Below are 19,956 nucleotides of genomic sequence, written 5' to 3'. Positions count from 1 at the left end.
ACTCGCTCACTCGTCTCTGTGCAGCGATTGACTACCTTATCCCTTCCAACCCCGTCAGGCCCACACCGCCGTTACGGACACCTCGACCGCCACGCCAATCCGGCCCCTGGCGGCGCACCGCAGGCTTGTCCACCGCTTCCCCCCTGGCAACGGTGCTGGATTCCAGCCGATGTTGCTGATTGCACTTGCTGCCGCTTACTGGATTTCCGCCGTCCGTGTTTCTACCAGCTCGGCTACAGTGGCACTCCTGACAGTCACGTGCCCGTGCCGTTAGTCCTCTCGCGGCTTCAGCACGACACTCCGTTCAAAATGATAATCTGGAGCCACGGAAAGACAGTCGTGCTGTTCGACACGGCAAAGCTCTATGCGCTGCGAACACAAGTAATAAATACGGCTTCCAGATGCGATTACAGCATTGCTTCGATACGAACAGACCGAAAAGCAAAGTCACACGTAACATAAGAACAGGGCAGTGTTGGAGGATGATGCACGTATTTAGTGTTTCCAGATGTTGGATAACACTGTTAAGTATTATAAACACAATGAAAATTTATTCAAGGAAAGAAGACAAGCTAGGAGTTACTGTACCATGAACGATGATGTCGTTTTCAGACGGAATAGAAGCTCGGATTGGTCAAGGAAGCCGGCCGCGATGGCCGTGCGGTTCTGGCGCTGCAGTCCGGAACCGCGGGACCGCTACGGTCGCAGGTTCGAATCCTGCCTCGGGCATGGGTGTGTGTGATGTCCTTAGGTTAGTTAGGTTTAAGTAGTTCTAAGTTCTAGGGGACTTATGACTTAAGATGTTGAGTCCCATAGTGCTCAGAGCCATTTGGTCAAGGAAGGGGCAGTTATCCAATCACTTCTTCCCAGCAGGTTTGGTGCCTTACCATATGCACAGTCTCTCTCCATATACAGAAAGAGCTCAATTCGTTTTCGTTCACACAAGATCAAAACACGATAAATTAAAGAACCTGATAACATTTGTAAAACGCAGATATTGATAAACATTTGCACTGTAACTGAATAAGAAATTTGTCGCAGCCTATCCCACAGCCCGGTGATTTCGGCGAACCAGATGACTTTCACACAGTTTCGTTTCTGGATCATAACAGCGAAGTCAGCTTTCATCAGTAATGACGTCGGGATGTCGTGCACTCAAGTTAAGTGGTGATGGCACTGGCGTAAATCTCGCCTGTATTCGACATCGTTCAACGATCTTCTCTTGCAGTAACAGCAAGAAGTTGCGATTCAAGGCGTCAACCGAAACAAATCGCATGAAGAAACAGGGTTTCCTTTAATGTGTACGAACCATAGAAATGCAGTAGACTGCGGAAAAATGTAATCGTTATATGCCTACTGCAACATTTTCGAACATTCGGTAGCGTTTTTTTGCAGATAGTCACAATGCTGGACTGCTTATGCGCCGTACGTCCTTTTAGCAGTGTTGTGCGGACCCTTTCATTTCATTTCATTTCGTCAATCTTTATTATCTATGTAAAAATGAAAACAACACGATATTCCTCTGTCCACGTCCCCTTCCATTTAGTGGTAGCACTCGCTGATCACAGACATAAGTGATGCGGGCTCTACGGTAACTCTTGTGTTGGCCCGTTGTTAGAGGATCTTGGCTTGCGTGGCCATGTTTCTTCTTCTGAGAGCGGATGAGGTCGTAAGAGTCCTACCGTGGCACAAAAAGCGTGACATGCTGCCCGGCCCATTCCAGGAAAGCTGCGTTACACTTCAGCAGCGTAATACATTGCCAGATTGCTGCCCCTTGAGACACGTGTTTCGACAAAACTTTCCACGGCTTCATTTTATATTCCGCCTAGAGGAGTTATTATGGAGGAAGCCATCCGTAAGCCGAGTTTTTGCCTATATCCTATTGTCATAACTAGCCGTATGTTTCACGTTGCAGCCTTGTATATTCCGTCGTGACCAGCCTGTTAACATCTCGCACATTTCACAGGCTTTTCACGTAACATCATGTAGCGTAGCGAGAGCGTTGTGTATTTTTGATGTCCATCCATCAGAAACGTCCGCCGTAATTCACAAATAAAAAAAAGAAATTTACATTTTTGTTTCCGTTGAGTTATTGATCATCTGTCTGGGACGTTTTGTGTGAGCATATCACGAGGCAAATGGAAATACTGAATTATGTACGCCGCTAATAATACAGTGCGATGTGAATAAATGGACACGACTTGAGAATTGACATGCATGCATTACTGGCGAATTTCCTATAGATTAATTTTCACCATTTTCTACTTGACATTAACATAGAGTGTTTGACATATTCTGTATCTAGGCAATGACTCCCTCATAAGCAACAAAGTTTTCCAGTGCCTTCCTACGAATATTGGTTTAGCCGTGTATAAATAAAGAATAATGAAGTATTTTTTGGCAGTTTTCGTATTAACGCAACAGGCTAAAATAAGATGCCATTATGTATTATCTCGACCGTAATGGAAGCTCTATTTCTTGTACGGAAGAGAAGTACATCTTCAGCAACAGACGTTGCGTGTAAACGGTATTAAGCTTTCCGCAGTTAGTTTCGAATGTGCGCTGGCTGAACGACTCTCGGAAGCCTCGTTAAGAACTGCAGTTTGTTATGATTTCATCTCCACGGTCATTTCGCACGATGTACATGGATGATAATGATACGATGTGTGACTGTTCTTGGTACGTACGCAGTGCATATTTTTTTAGTGTTTATCCCTTTACTGCTCAATACCTCTCTTGTAGCATGAAATGGCACTCACAGTTCTCAGCTTCAACTCGTAAGTACTATCACTTATTGCGTAATGTTGGAATAACAAACTTGTTTGTGAGAAAATTGCAATGCTTTCAAACACGAAAGCGCTTAGCCTTTGTCACATAGACCTCTTAGGCGATAAAAATGCGTTATCCAGGATCCAATATTGTTCCACAGGTCCTTGTGAAATTTTAAAATAAAAATGATGGCCATATTATTCGCTTAGTGACTACCATTTATTCTGCTGGTAGATTAATACCAATTCATAGGATCAAAATCTTTCACAACGACTGTCAAGGTTGCGTAACAGTTGGAAGTAAAGATTACAGAGCGTATTATCACTACAGATCTTATTTTTTGCACGATTTCAGACCAGGTTTGTAAGATTTTAGGTCTAGATCGTATGGCGGTAGTAAAAGGGAACGATTTTCTAGCAAAAATTTTGTCAATGGTATAAAGAGGAGAAGGTTAGTGAATCCTTAATTAATGCTAAAATTTCGACTCTCTTTATCTCTAGGTGTTTTTAATTTTTTTCTGTCGATTTGTACATGATAGTTCGAAGTATTCCTGTTATTGTCACTGAGGAATTTTTTTGTGAGTCACCAGTCTTCTGACTGGTTTGAAGCGGCCCGCCACGGATTCCTCTCCTGTGAAAACCTCTTCATCTCAGAGTAGCACTTGCAACCTACGTCCTCAATTATTTTCTGGATGTATTCCTATCTCTGTCTTCCTCTACAGTTTTTGCTCTCACAGCTCAATCTAGTGCCAGGGAAGTCATTGCCTGATGTCTTAAAAGATGTCCTATCATCTTTTCCCTTCTCCTTGTCAGTGTTTTCCACATATTCCTGTCCTCTCCGATTCTGGGCAGAACCTCCTCATTCCTTACCTTATCAGTCCAGCTAAGTTTCAACATTCGTCTGTAGCACCACATCTCAAATGATTCGATTCTCTTCTGTTCCAGTTTTTCCAGTCCTCGTTTCACTACCATGCAATGTTGTGGTCCATACGTCCATTCTCAGAAATTTCTTCTTCAAATTAAGGTCAATTTTTGATACTAGTAGATTTCTCTGGACCAGGAATGCCCTTTTTGCCAGTACTAGTCTGCTTTTGATGTCCTCCTTGCTCCGTCTGTCATTGGTCATTTTGCTGCCTAGGTAGTAGAATTCCTTAACTTCATCTGCTTCGTGACCATCGATCCTGATGTTAAGCTTCTCGCTGTTCTCATTTTTGCTACTTCTCATTACCTCCGTCTTTCTTTCATTCACTCTCAATCCGTGTTCTGTACTCATTAGACTGTTCATTCCATTCAGCACATCCTGTAATTCTCCTTCACTTTCTCTCAGGACAGCAATGTAATTAGGGAATCGTATCATTGATATGCTTTCAGCTTGAATTTTAATTCCACTCCTGAACCTTTATTTTATTTCCATCATTGCTTCTTCGATGTGGGGGTTGAACAGTTAATCCGAGCACTTCAAATGGTTCACATGGCTCTGAGCACTATGGGACTTAACATCGGAGGTCATCAGTCCCCTAGAACTTAGAACTGCTTAAACCTATCTAACCTAAGGACATCACACACATCCATGCCCGTGGCAGGATTCGAACCTGCGACCGTAGCGTTCGCGCGGTACCAGACAAGCGCCTAGAACCGCTCGGCCACACCGGCCGGCCCAACTTCTGTGAATGCTCTTTTTAGAGATGTTCATTCCTCTTCAACTGCACTGCCTAATGAGATATTCCTTATTGCTGTATCTATAGCGTTAGAGAACTTCAAGCGCGTACCTCTTCATTCCTTAGTACTTCCGTATCCCACTTGTTTGCGTATTGGTTCTTCCTGACTAAACTCTTCAGCTCAGCCTACTGTTCAGCACTACTACACTCTGATCTGAACCTATCTCTGCTCCTGGATACAAATTACAATCAAGTATCTGATTTCGGAATCTCTGTCCGACCATGATGTAATCTAACTGACATTTTCCCGTATCACCCGGCCTTTTCCAAGTATACCTCCTCCTCTTGTGATTCTTGAAAGGAGTATTCGCTAGCTGAAATTTATTACAGAACTCAATCTTTCTCCTTTCTCATTCCTTGTCCCAAGCCCATATTTTCTTGTAACCGTATATTCTACTCCTTCCCCTACAACTGCAATCCAGTTCCCCATGACCAATTGATTTGCATCTCCCTTTACGTACTGTATTATCCCTCCAATATCCTCATATGCTTTCTCTATCTCTTCATCTTCAGCTTGCCACATCGACATGTATACCTCAGCTATCGTTGTAGCTGTGTGTATGCTGTCGATTGTGATGAGAACAACCCTATCACTGAACTGTTTGCCGGCCGGAGTGGCCGTGCGGTTCTAGGCGCTACAGTTTGGAACCGCGAGACCTCTACGGTCGCAGGTTCGAATCCTGCCTCGGGCATGGGTGTGTGTCATGTCCTTAGGTTAGTTAGGTTTAAACAGTTCTAAGTTCTAGGGGACTGATGATCACAGCAGTTAAGTCGCATAGTGATCAGAGCCATTTGAACCATTTGAACTGAACTGTTCACAGTAACACAGTCTCTGCCCTACCTTCCTTTTCATAACGAACCCTACGCCAGTTAAACCATTTTATGCTGTTATTGATATTGCTTTATATTCACCTGACCAGAAATCCGTGTCTGCTTTCCATTTAACTTCAGTGACATCTACAACATCTGGACTAAGCCTCTGCATTTCCATTTTCAGATTTTCTGGCTTCGCTACCACGTTCAGGCTTCTAACATTCCACGCCCCGACTCCTAGAACGCTATCCTTTCGTCAATTATTCCATCTTTTTCTCATGGCACCTCTCCCTTGGCAGTCCCCTCCCAGAGATCCGAATGGGGGACTATTCCGGAATCTTTTGCCAATGGAGAGATCATCATGACGCTTTTTCAACTAGACGCCACGTGTCCTGTGGATACACGTTATTTGCCTTTAATACAGTGGTTTCCATCGCCTTCTGGATCCTCATGCGGTTGGTCGTTGCTGATTATTTTGCCTTTAGGAGCAGTTCTCCACCCCAAAGACAAGAGAGTGCCCTGGACCTCTTTCCGTTCCGCCGCCCTCTTTGAAAAGGCCATTGGCAGAATGTGGGTGACTTCTTATGCCAGAAATCTTCGGCTGCCAATGTTGATTATTAAAAAAAAAAAATTAAACGGAGGCGGATTTCGAACCCAGTACCGAGGACGTTTTGATTACTAATCAAAGACTTGACCCTTGACCACAGGTACTGAGGAATAGTGAAGATGAACCGAAACTCACTATTTATAACAATGAAAGGTTGTCTGGCATTTCTGTTTGGCAATACGCCTCACACACTGTCACTTTGCTACACATTTTCAGAGTGTAGTGTTTGTGAATCCACGGTTCGTCTGAAATGAGCCACAGGCCCCTTTAATTCTGAAGCATCATTTTTCCATACGAACGCTTTTTTCTGTTTCTAGGTCTTTTTTTCAATTATGTTCTTTCGTCTGTACATAATGAAGCACCTGTATGGAATAGTTTAACTTCTGCTCGTCTGCATCGCTTCCGTCACCTTCTCTGTCGGCAATATCACACCCTTCTCATTCATATTGACACTAATTACGGAAGATTCCCGGAAGATAGTTTCCACAATCAGTTTTCGCGCTCGCACTGTGAGGTAACAATGTGCGTTACTTTTAACTGTAGCTTAATCAAATGATTAAGTTAGTTCTAGCTCGAGCCGGGTAACCAGTTCGTCTCGCCAAGTAATAACAGCAGAGTGCGATTGTGTCTGCACCGTCTTATGCACCGAGCAATGGACCATTAGGATTTGTTTCCGTTTTTGAGTCTTTCAAATCGGCGTCGACGTCGTCGAATTGAAAATTATCATGACAGAAAACGACACGTTTGTGTAGACGCAGATCACTACATCTGGCGCAAGCCTACGCGGAAGTATTTTTGGAAACCACAGTGAAAAGCGCGGCATGGAGAATCGTCCAATCCCCCAATGAGAACCGCTAATTTCCCGTAAAGAACGTTCTACAGTTGCTACTTTTTTAGATTCCGCGATAACTGCTTTTAGGCTGCAACGCACACAACTACTTCGGTAACTTTTGTTTATTCGTACAATTCCAGTTCACGTTACGGTAAGAAAATAACTCCGCAAGGTATGATACCCTAAGCAGCAGACTCGCCACTCCTCCTTCTGATGTGCCTAAATGGCACTGAAATTTGTTTATGAGCTTCTTACGCTGTGGTTCGCGATTAATTTCATCGCAGGACACGGCTCCATCACCGTGGACGTAAATATTCATGAGTGAGCGAATTGAGCGGCCACTTTGTGAGTTTCCGTGTTTGCGCGCCGACATTCCGGACACTGTTGCGCCTCGCCTCGGGTATGAAAATGGTGTCCCCGCGGGCAGAGCGGTAGGCCCGCGAGCCGCCTCCCCCGTGTGTCGACAATAAAATCAATAGGAACGCGAGCCGAGCCGAGCCGTCTCCAGCGGCTGCTGCTCCCCACTCCCTCGCACTGAGGCCTCATGTCGTGTTAAGTCGTGATCAATGCGCGGCCCACCTTGCGCGCAAAATAAACAACTTTCCTCGCAGCTCCTGTTCCTTTTATTCCTTCACCCTCTGCCTCTGCTTCCGCTAGCTCTGCTGTTTACCAGTAATATTCTCAACGGCACTCACTGCATTCTTCTACATCTACATCTACATCCATACTCCACAATCCACCATACGGTGCGTGGCGGAGGGTATCTCGTACTACAACTAGCATCTTCTCTCCCCGTTCCACTCCCAAATAGAACGAGGGAAAAATGACTGCCTATATGCCTCTGTATGAGCCCTAACCTCTCTTATCTTATCTTTCTGGTCTTTCCGCGAAATGTAAGTTGGCGGCAGTAAATTGTACTGCAGTCAGCCTCAAATGCTGGTTCTCTAAATTTCCTCAGTGGTGATTCACGAAAAGAACGCCTCCTTTCCTCTAGAGGCTCCCACCCGAGCTCCTGAAGCATTTCCGCAACACTCGCGTGATGATCAAACCTACCAGTAACAAATCTAGCAGCCCGCCTCTGAATTGCTTCTATGTTCTCCCTCAATCCACCCTGATAGGGATCCCAAACGCTCGAACAGTACTCAAGAATAGGTCGTATTAGTGTTTTATAAGCGATCTCCTTTACAGATGAACCACATCTTCCCAAAATTCTACCAATGAACCGAAGACGACTATCCGCCTTCCCCACAACTGCCATTACATGCTTGTCCCACTTCATATCGCTCTGCAATGTTACACCCAATTATTTAATCAACGTGACTGTGTCAAGCGCTACACTACTAATGGAGTATTAAAACATTACAGGATTCTTTTTCCTATTCATCTGCATTAATTTACATTTATCTACATTTAGAGTTAGCTGCCATTTTTTTACACCAATCACAAATCCTGTCCAAGTCATCTTGTATCCTCCTACAGTCACTCAACGACAACACCTCCCCGTACACCACAGCATCATCAGCAAACAGCCGCACATTGCTATCCACCCTATCCAAAAGATTATTTATGTAGATAGAAAATAACAGCGGACCTACCACACTTCCCTGGGGCACTCCAGATGATACCCTCACCTCCGATGAACACTCACCATCTAGGACAACTCTAGTCTAACGCATGACGATGCACCACGTGCTATTCTAAGTGAACGATCTCTACCACAATCTTTATTTATGTCTAACAAATCACTGTACATTACGCGCAGTGTACGTAGTCTGATAAGTAGCGTAGCTTTCTTCCAGACTACATACATGCGTCGATATTTAGTTAGGAGTAATCTCTGCTTCTGATGTTTCCTTGTTACGAGCCGATAGTGAGACTTACCGCAGAAGTGAAGCATTGGAGTGTAGTGCTACCATATCAGCATTCGAAATGAGCTCTGTTGAAGTCATTGCCGGATCAGCATTGTCTTGCTTTCCATAAATAACCCGTGGAGAAAAGAGGATGGTTCCCAATTCAAGACGACACCCAATTTTTTCTCCTGACTTGGCGAACAGAGCCACTGCGGATATCGATGAAACATTATTTCTTTTTACTCGGGTTTCTCGTCACAGAGTGACCCGTTGAAGCCTGACAGACAATTCTTACGAAATTGACAAAATACCTATCAAGAAGTCCTCCTGACAAATCTCGACATATATCGCCAAGCAACACATTCTCATTCCCTATATCCATCATAGCTATACACTGATTTAATGTGTGTCACGAGGATTGCTAACCTGTAGCACACAACTAAAACATGTCGGTTGAAAAACTGTTTTCTTAACTCGCGTTCCAGTTGGTTAGCGGTTCTTGAAGTGAAAGGTTCCTGAGGTGTCTGGTGGTGTTAGCACTTCGCTGTTGTTATCCACTGGCTGCGGTGACACAGAAATTTAAAACACTATAATCACAGAGCTACAACGTCCGCAGGATGATTACTGGAATCGCATTTGGGAGCGGGGCTTTAATCGACGTCTGACCTTACTGATGGAAGTTTCCCGCTGTTCTCTGCATCTCCTAAGGCGAGTGTGGTAGTAGTTGCTTGAAAGTCGACATGGGGGTTTTCTTCACCCTCTTAATCAATCCGAACTTGTACTCTGTATGAGTCTAATAATCAGATCTGTAGCCTCAGGTCACTTGGTGGTACAAAGTGACGGGCGCTTTCCAGAACCACTGACTATGAGTGGTGAAGCGATCGACAGAGAAGTGCTTGCAAACAGTTGAGATTTACCTTGACTTTACCTCACTGGAAATGCCTTTTAAGGGATTTGGGCAATATTTTTAGGCTCAGAGCGTTTAAGTTTTTAAAACTTAGATTGAATTCGTCGAAGTGGAAATTACCGAGAATATTTGCGCTTTGCAGAGTAAATGCTATGGCGATTACATGTGACAAGACAATAGGCCAGATTGAGATTCGGATCTGAATTTCTTCCTTTCCCAGCAGTGTGCTACCGGTTATGAAATGGAACGTCCTCCAGAGAAGCTAAAGATTTGAAGTTGGTCCGTGAAGCGTGCCCTGATCACGTGATTGGTAGCGCCCTCTTGTCGAAAGACAGCGGTCCCGATTCGAATCCCGGTGCAGTACAGAGTTTTAACGAGTCACATACACTCGTCAGAAACAGTGCACGAAGAGTATTATACTGTAACGTATAGGCTATTATTTGAAGTAAACACATTGCCTGGCTGCCGTTTAGTACACACGTATTCACTTAGCACGTAAACCACGTCACCTACATCAGGATCCGCCTCCTTACGGTAGTAGCTGTGCACTACTGACGTCGTTCAAATGTGTGGGGAATCTTATGGGACTTAACTGCTAAGGTCATCAGTCCCTAAGCTTACACACTACTTAACCTGAGGACAAACACACACACACCCATGCCCGAGGGAGGATTCGAACCTCCGCCGGGGCCTGCCGCACAGTCCATGACTGCAGCGCTCTAGACCGATCGGCTAATCCCGCGCGGCTACTGACGTCGTCTATCATGACTCGTTGCTATAGTATTTAAACATCTCGCGGCTTCTACTCAACTGGAAGATGCCACGCTTGGAGAAATAAGTGCCGCTGTTCAGTTTCGTAGTAGTTCGGAGACCAACTATTTTGGTGCGGGACGAATTTTGTCCGATTGCTCTGTGAGCTGAGCACGCCCGGCTTCTGGTAGGTTGGCGATTAGCACTGGGCACGCGGCGCCCGGTCCCATCTGGGGTCCACCTCGCACGCTTCTCGTGACGCCTCTCCCCCCCCCCCCCCCCCCCCCCTTCCTCGCTACACCGTGCGGTTACGCCTCTGCTCGACATGTTTCGCGTTGTAGTCACGATTTGTGAACACTGCCGACTCGTGATATGTCGATCGTAAGTGCTGACTGCGTGTGGAAGCCGACAAGTATTTCTTGCACAACGGTATTGCTAAGGTCTGTTCCAGAAATTCAGGTATCTCATATCACCGACTCTTATTACGAGTTTTCTATCCGTCGAGTGCTACTCGTCTGCTAACGCGATCTTCACTTTCCGTATAGGACCGAGATAAAACATTGTCAAGTACAAGGCGCCAAAGTATAAAAAAAAATCGCCAGGTGCGGGTAGGACTTGCGCTGTGAGGGTTACGTACAAACTTAATTATGTAACAGACAGTTCATCCATTCTGGGAATCCAGAATGTCGATGATGATTTTTGCCTGTTACGACACTGATACGGGCAAGATATCAGTCCCGGGAATTCCAAGACCTTCGAGAATGCTTTAAGTCCGAAGTCGGATAACATATGACAAAACAAATACATTTTTCGTGTGGCATAATTAAAAATAACCGATTTTCTGGTCTTCTTCTTTGTTAGTACAGTCAAACCTTACTTCTTGCCAAAATTCATGATTCTAGGTCTAATAGACTGTAAGTCTCAAAATGAGCGAGTTTTCAAGTGTCGAAATGTGTGACATAAGTGACTGTATCTTTTGATTGGTATGGTCTTGGAAGCTGCAATTTTTTACACCGCCAAGGGACCGCAGATCTTAGTATGTGACATGAATTTCAACTTGATACGTCTACCAAATCGTGAAAAAAGAGTTTTTAACACTCGAACAGGTACAGTGGCACAGAGATCATATAAGCGTCCCGTTTTACCGACTAAGGTACGGATCCGTAAAAAAGAGGCTACTGTAGAAATGTGTAAGGTAACGATGAAAGATTTCTGAACTGTATAGCCTTTGAAAATAACGCACGAATATGGAACTTTCACTTAGTTTAAACTGTAGTCTTCTACGGCAGATTTTTCGATTAGCTAATCGCTCTATTAAAGAGGGTCTTTAAACTCGGGCATGATTCAAAGACCGTTCTAGTGGATAAGTCGCACAGCAGCTGCTATCGAGCTGTGGATTTTGAGGGAATCTCCTCTATATCTTGTGAAACGTAAGTCTGTTGGCACAGTGCAGTTTCTTCTACAAGAAATATTACAGAACAGAATAGAATTAAGCAGAAAGACATTGAACTCATATTTAGATTACTGTCTGAAAACTTTTTTCTTGTCTTTAAACGCAAAAGTTACCAAGATTTATGTTAATGGCCGGCCGAGTGGCCGAGCGGTTCCAGGCGCTACAGTCTGGAACCGCGCGACCGCTACGGTCCCAGGTTCGAATCCTGCCTCGGGCATGGATGTGTGTGATGTCCTTAAGTTAGTTAGGTTTAAGTAGTTCTAAGTTCTAGGGGACTGATGACCTTAGAAGTTAAGTCCTATAGTGCTCAGAGCCATTTGAACCATTTTTATGTTAATGAATGTCTATTTCCATAAGCTTTAGGATTCCATTAACAATGCTTCCTATTATTTTGAAAGACCGCGATGCCAACTGCAAGATATCACTCACTGTTAACTTTGATTCGATATTATTGTCTTCCTGCATTATTCGTCACCGTTTCCTTTTTTATACGACTTCTGTTTTCCCTCTTCCCTGGATGTACCATACAGATTGTGTCATAATTAATAGCGAAAACTGAGGTGCCTGAAGATGCATGATAACACAAGCGAATACGACATAAAAGTTTTCTGGGTATGGTGTCGTCAGGCTCTGGCCGGAAGCCTACGCAATTATACAAGCGAAGACGATCTAGTAAACACGCATCCGAAAACGAGCCTTTCGCTACATAATCGCGAATGATTTGTTCGAGCCGACACTGACAACAATATGAAATATTGTGATAGTTAGTACAAATGTGTTTCACATGTAAATTTATCAATTGAGTCTCATTTAACTGGACACAAATTTTACCCACGGCATTACGTTAACAACAAATACAAAACTGCTTCAGCTCGTTACACGGTATAGTTTAATGCACACTCGTACTTGTTAGAGGAGGTGTTTCACCTATCGTACTCGCATTTCAACGCAGCATTACACTCCTTTGGCCGGCCGAAGTGGCCGTGCGGTTAAAGGCGCTGCAGTCTGGAACCGCAAGACCGCTACGGTCGCAGGTTCGAATCCTGCCTCGGGCATGGATGTTTGTGATGTCCTTAGGTTAGTTAGGTTTAACTAGTTCTAAGTTCTAGGGGACTAATGACCTCAGCAGTTGAGTCCCATAGTGCTCAGAGCCATTTGAACCATTACACTCCTTTCCGCATTGAGTTAAGAATTCTTTCAAATATCCCCAGATCATCTCGACAATTCGAAGCTTCAGTTCTTCACACATATCAACACTTTACTTTGGAGATGACCGCAGACAGAAAGATCCAGACGAATGAGGCCAGGTAATCCTGAACGCCAAGGTACAGGCTCTGCGCGACCAGTCCACGTCGGACCATACTGACTTGTTACACTTCAAATACATGTGCACTAAGAAGGACAATTCTCACACTGAAGTCAATGGCAGCTCGTTCCACACATTTGCAGTTATCTCGAAAATACCTCGTTTGAGTACTCATGTATACTGGAACTTTATTGCTTTCATTATCGTACACTTTCACGTGTGTCAGCTGGGTGCAAGCCAGCAGTTTAGTGTGAAAATATAATTTATAATAGTCGATCTATTTCGTAGCGCGCGTTACAATCCACCAATTGGATGTTGTGGAAGAGGTAGTTCTGCAGCAGGCGGGTCAGGTTTGAGCCGCGCGGGGTATTGCGAATTAACGGCAATCCGCGAGGAGCGACGCGTCAGCAAATTGGCGCATTAGGACGCGGCTGCGCGTCGTCTTGCGCGAGCCGGCTCGCGCCAGGAAATTGACAGATAGCTGGCGAACGCCTCGCGAGCTGCGAGAAAACCGCGATAATTCCAATACTGCCGCGCGCGCCGCGCCGCGCTCATTAGCACGGCAGGGAGGAAATTGTTCCAGATTGCAGCCACCGGAGCCTTGATTTCCGCCCCATCGCCGATGGCACCGTTACCGTGGCGGTGGCGGCCATTGTTTCGCGCTGCTCATCCCACAGTGTGTGTCACGTGCATCAACCTGCTGCCTCTCTCTCCCTGTCTCTCTCTTTGTTTGTGTAGTGACAGAGGCGAAGGGGATGGGACTGGGCGTTCGTATCTGTGTCTCATGTGTTTCCTTCTAGCTGTAACACCTCTCTGTACCGAAAATAATGTGATATATCTATTTTTATTCTGTGGTATTCGGAAAGACAGGAACTTTATTTGGAATTCAACTCGGCCTTCCTTGCTGTTACAGAGCTCAGTGGGGCAGTTGTTTGGACACTGAAATCGTATTTTGGTTGAAGAAAATTGCATATGTCTCTCGGGCCATTTTGATTCAGGTTTTCTATGGCTCCCCCAAATCAGTACTTTATCAAGGAGTGTATCAATTGAGCATGTGAAGCAGACCATTTGCTTAGCTGTTGTCATTACGGAGAAATTATAAAACAAGGCTACTCTGTTTCTCCCGCTATTGTTGTTATTAATACCTCAGGAGTGTCAGTGAGTTTACAGCCTGCGAGGCTGACAACAGTGACGCTTAAAACCACAACTATATGTCATATCCGTGAGTAAACATTTTATATGTGTACCATGCTACAAGTCTTCAGTTTTGTTTATCATAATATACCATAGAAAAAAAATACAGCACCTTCAGGGACAAGGTCATTTTACTGACAAGAGAGGTGACAGTTAGTTCATCATAGTAGAAGTACATGATAAATTTAGATCAAATGATTCAACAAGTCACAGTTAAGGGCGGCCCAACAGTCGCATCAATAAGAGCTGTACCCCCCTGGTGACAACGCAGGTGTGTATTCGCGCATGTAAACAGTCATAAAGGAAGGATATCATGCGGTAGGTTGTGACAAACATCTTGCGCCCTTTATTGTAATCCGGAAATTTTCCTTGCAGGCCCTGGAGAACGACTAAGTTTCCGCTTCATCATGTCCGATACTTATTTAATTGGCGAGATGTATGGTGACCCTTCTGACCAGATCAGTTGTTAAATACCATGAACAGCAAGTTTCGTCGCAACGGGTGTATGTGAACGTCCATTGTCTAGCTGATAAAGTTCATGTCGTAGGAATGGCAGCAGCACGGGGATAATAGCCTGTGCAATATAGCGGACGCTGAATACTTTGCACTGCAGAAACACCAAATGTGACCGCGAGTTGCAACTGATAGCCGCCCCCCCCCCCCCCACACACACACACACATCATGAAGCCTGGGATCGGATCTGTGCGTGGTGGGCGAATGCACTCTGGAATAGGCAGCTCACCAGGTCTGCGACCTACAAGCGTACGTCCATCGATCGTATATACCTTCTCTCCGTCACTGAAGACGTCACAGCGCCACTCCACCCTCTACTGAACTCTTTCACGACACCAGGATAGCCACGCTTGGCAGTGTCTGTGGCAGCCCGACCAGAGACACAAGTTGATCTTAATGTTGCTGCAATTGACAGTTCCCAATGGTACCGGATGACACAGCAGTGAAAGCTGAGACCGGGTTTCGCAACGTCCAGAACATGGTCTACAAGTGTGGGAATGTTCCACAAACCACTGCTGAAAGCAGCGACACATCATCGATACATTGTCCATGTGCAATAGTCCGTCGATACGTCGACCCAGTTTCCCGTGGGCCTGAAGATGTTCAACAGAAGTACATACTCGTTGCTGGGCAATGGTTGTGCCCTCGGATGATTGTTACAAACGCTGTTCACCTCGTAAATTCAGCCCTGTTACTGCCTGCAGAGTCACAACAGAGGGCGCACGGACAGGGCTCCTGAGCGCCATCTGATCGCCAATGGCCGTGACAAATGAATCACTAACACCACAATCCCTCAGTGTGCACATATTGTACAGTGGTGACACTTATGCATATACAGCGTGGGTAAAATAAAACTGAAATGGAAAACATTTCATGTACCTTAAGACAGGCTAGCCGGTTTACATCATACGGAAGTGGGGCAGATGGTCCCTGATTGGGTTGTACATATTAAACTTGACGAAATTTTTTTCCAGGCCAGTTTTGCATTGCGCCCCTGTATTATGTCTTAACATACTAGCTCTGTCAGGTCTTCAGGTTATCATAATCCTGCATAAACAGCATAATCCTGCATAAACAGAAGCTCTAGATTGCGAAAAATGTTCGACTACCTTAAAAAGTTATAACCTGAAAGTAAACTTCCTGTTCTGGCTTAGTGAAGTGGTTGACAAGGTTACTTGTTGGTGTCGGTGGTTATTTCACAGGTTTGGTTAAGCACAGACAGCGTTGTCAGTGTACGTTCACTATCATGTATCACACGTAACATATTTAATCTGTTTTGAACGAGCCATTTTCTTGCATCGAGCTATTCAAAATGTCTTTGCACCAACTCGATCTGCCACTATTTCAATGACTTTACAACTAGCCTTCATAAGTGGACATGTGTAAATTTCGTAATGAAAGTAATGGATTGCACTAACGTGTCATCGAAGTGCATTTCACAATGGAAAAGGTCCCTGTTTACCCTCCTTCTCCTCATCGTTAACATCAGAGTTCACCTAGAATGAGGGGATCGATCAGTCTCTTCTCTATAAACTCGTTATCATCTACATCATAAAACCATGATCAAATCATAATCACCTTCATCATCAACCTGATCAAAACATTTTTCGGCAATAATGTAGAAGCTAATTTCCAAGAGGACATCAGCTTTAAAAATGGCCAACACTGTAGATGGGCTAGGCAGGAAACAGCCATAATAGATCAGTGTTGTTCTTAGTGACACTTTCGCGAACGCAATATGGTACGCTAGTGTCCAAAATTATGTATGCCTTATTACACATAATCGACACAATACGTGCATTGTTTGCTCGTAACGAGCACCTACATAATCCAGAAGAACGTCACACATCGCCACTTCGACTGATAACCATTTATTAGGAGGCACCTGCATCTACAGTCGCCAGTATGTATGTGATGGTCACGCGATTCTTACTCAACTTCCAAGGAATACTTCATTGTGCTACCATCCACTGTTTCCGATCGATCGCTTTTCTCATTTACGATCCGCATATGTAGTGAGTAAAAAACATATTTAAATTCTTCATCATGTGTCACAAACGTAGTCTTCTTTTGTGTACTGTACTCGAGATTGATCAGTACACTGTTTTCGAAATTTGGTTTTATAGTTTGCAAAATTATTGTGAGCAGCTTCAGTCGATAACAAGTTGAAACCACAGATTTTTTGAATGTGCAATTACTCTGCTGATTTAAATCTCTCATAGCCTCGACTTGCATGATAGTTGATACATAAAGTCTATGCTACGCAAGATAAACTGACAACTAAAAACAGCAGAAATGTGTCGCAAACCGAGCAACAAGAGTGGCCCGCTTCAGTGCACAGGGGGTTTTCACGGGACGTAGCCAGCGGGAAACAGAATCCCAGCGCCGGCTTCTAGTTCAGCCCTCCACGAGGTTCAAGTGACGAGCAAAAAGAGAGGGTGGGAAACGGCGCGTGGAACATTCATTACCGACCTACAGCTGCTTACAGAGCTCCCCTTGTTCTTTCACTGCCTGCCCCCCTCCCTTCCCCCCGCCTTTCCTTCCTTATTCGCCTCGCTTGTTTTCCCTGGATTGCATTCGTCCTCGCCGTGCTTTCAAAGAAGGGTTTTGTCTTCGCCTTTCCCTAAAATTACGCGACTGACAGGGGTTGGAGTTATTTATTGAAAGTCGAGTCGCTGTGAGGGGACGAATCCGCACCTCAAGCGTAAATTTTTAAGCAGTTTTAAAATTCTGCTCGACTTGTCACCGGAAGGCGTATCGTTTGTTATTTGTGGCCACTCCATTCGTTTGGTCTGAAAGACGAATACAGTTGTTCGAAACGAAATAAGTACTAAATAATCACGTCATCAGTTCCAGAAGAGAAATAAGTACTAAATAATCACGTCATCAGTTCCAGAAGAGCAAACTGAACTTTCTTTTCCCCTCCTGCCTTGTAGGGTTCGCACTTGATTAGTTTTTGCTCCCCGTGGCTCTTCTCTCTTTGGGCAAGGACTTTTCTTGAAGTTGCTGACGTCACCTTAAGTGACTGTGCATGTGTTTAATCTTAAAAGATAAGCTGAGCCTAGTGAAAGCAGTGGATGCAAATATTCACAAAGAATTAAGTAAAACGTCTGAATGTCCTCTGCCTGAGGCTTAATTTCCGATTTCTCACGATGGTAGACGGGCTTCGTGTCAAGTACGTTGTCGCATTCATTTATCACACCAGTGACTGTTCATCTCACCAGAATGAGCTCGAGGAGATAAACTGAAAGACGTGAATGATCGAGCGGTATGCGTTTAGACGGGCGTAGTGCGAACCGCGAGAGAAATGTAAACCACCGCTGAGAAAAGTCTTCACCCCTCGTACGCTAGTCACATAGATATCGCACATTTATAAGCTTTTATATGAATTAAATAACCCCAGTTTCACTGTGCAGCTGAAAATTAAGGTGCTGTATGACGTGTCTTGTTTCGTTACGCCATAGACACTAAGGAGTGGTTCTGAAATAGACGGAGGACGTAGGTGCACAGTACTGTGACCGCGAAATGTGTGATGTTACGTCTGACATATTTCTTTATGTCACAGTAATATTAGACAAGTACCTCTGCACATCTGCTACCGTTTAGCCTGACATATTTTTGTGGTTTTGCAGGTGAGTTGCAGTCCTTAAAGCAGCCGGTGAGCTTCCCTGTTAGCTGGAGGTAAGTACTATTATGTCCTTTTTCTGCCTCCGTTACTTCTTTCTATATTTATGGACGTTCCCGTTACCTTCGTTGCGAAGATCTCACTCGCTTCTGTAGTCTGCAAGTGATTTTTGAACCCAATACGCAATTTTATATATTATGACGATAGAGAGAGCAGTTGTTTTCAGCTATCGGCAAAGAGAAAGATGAAGTTCCAACAAAAGAAGGTAATTTTTTATTACACTGAGGTCACAAACGCTATACTAGTCTGATGTTTGATCACTATTCAGGGACAGCTACGGCTAAGTCTTCCCAGTTTTTCCGTACTACGTAAAGATACTTTTAGGATGATTCTTCAGCCACGCCGTGTCTGATTATTTTGTGCAGCCTTGTGCAGCTAAGGTAGTTCTTCGTTCCTAACGACGTCTATGCGTATTGCATGTTAAACCATTGAAGAAAAAAAGTCACAGATCAATTCAGGGACATTAATGGCCAATATACTGCTCCTCCATAACATTTCGTCCCATGAACGTCAAATGGTCTGTAAGATTTGTTATTAAGAGATGTTTAATGAGCTAGTTAAAATATTAGAACACAATGTACTCGGGAGCTATGCCCAAGGGGCTGATCGTACTACAGGACCCTTATTAGCAGTGTCACTCTCACGGAGGATGCGTTACCACGTAATTTAACACATTCTCTTTAGTGCCTTCCTTTTTATTCCAAATAATGCTGCGGCCCTCAAACTCGCAGTATGCGCAGCTGGATGCCTGTGTTAGTCGGCTGCGTAAACCATTAATTTTTCTGCGTTGTTACGCGCATCACGGAAAATTAAACAAAACACGAAAAACGCAGCTCAACAACTCGTGCAATGATCGTGGTTAGCAGTGCGTGACTAACTGGAGCTCCCTGCATAAACAAAACTAATGGCGGCGCGCGTGGAATGCGACGGCGTCTACGCGGCTAAAAATAGTTCCCCCGCCGCGGTCCGCCGTGGCTGCCGCCGGGGACAGCACACACGTAGCTTTTCACCTGACTGCCTCCGTTCGCTATTACACGTAATACCTGAGTGCGCATTAAATATCCCAAGAAATTACGGGGTAATATACAAAGATGCGAATGGCCGAATCGTGTCTAGTCCGTTGCGCTTGAGCACTAAATCTGATTCTTATCATTACGTTTTTATATCGCCCAATTAAATATGCCTCGAAATACCATACAGTTATCGGCAATAACGAGGCATTACGGCAGCGATTTATGGCGTTGCCGTTGCAGACGAAGAGTGGCAGTCGTCCCGACCCTAGTCTCTAGCTGTGCCGTGATTTTTACCGGCACATTTACTTTTTAAAAAGATCAGATCACAAATCCACATCAAATTTTAAATCTGCACAGCGCAGTTTAACATGAGTAGTGTAGCGAACAGTTTGAGGATACAAATCCACCACCTCTCTTTTTCTTTAGAATACGGGAAGAAAAGAGGAAAAGTTGAATCTACAGGATAGTGACCGCATAGCGCATGAGAGTCCTACACAACTACATATTTGCATAAAAAATGGTAGCGTACCGGTTAAGGTACCAAGG

The 19,956-nt window shown here is 44.5% G+C and overlaps 1 protein-coding gene across 5 annotated transcripts in view; it reads left to right on the top strand.

Annotated features, from left to right (window-relative positions):
• LOC124714486 (thymocyte selection-associated high mobility group box protein TOX-like) overlaps nucleotides 1-19,956 on the top strand; it is a 488,444-nt gene that overhangs the window by 228,708 nt on the left and 239,780 nt on the right. For 2 of the 5 annotated variants that reach the window (XM_047243027.1, XM_047243026.1), the window contains exon 2: nucleotides 18,345-18,393. The exons of the other annotated variants lie outside the window; for them this stretch is intronic. The gene's annotated coding sequence lies outside the window, so the exon portion shown is untranslated. The remainder of the gene's footprint in view (nucleotides 1-18,344; nucleotides 18,394-19,956) is intronic. 5 annotated transcript variants of the gene reach the window in all.

Source organism: Schistocerca piceifrons, chromosome 1 (assembly GCF_021461385.2).
Source record: "Schistocerca piceifrons isolate TAMUIC-IGC-003096 chromosome 1, iqSchPice1.1, whole genome shotgun sequence".
Classification (NCBI taxonomy): domain Eukaryota; kingdom Metazoa; phylum Arthropoda; class Insecta; order Orthoptera; family Acrididae; genus Schistocerca; species Schistocerca piceifrons.
This window is presented reverse-complemented; position numbering and strand designations above follow the sequence as displayed.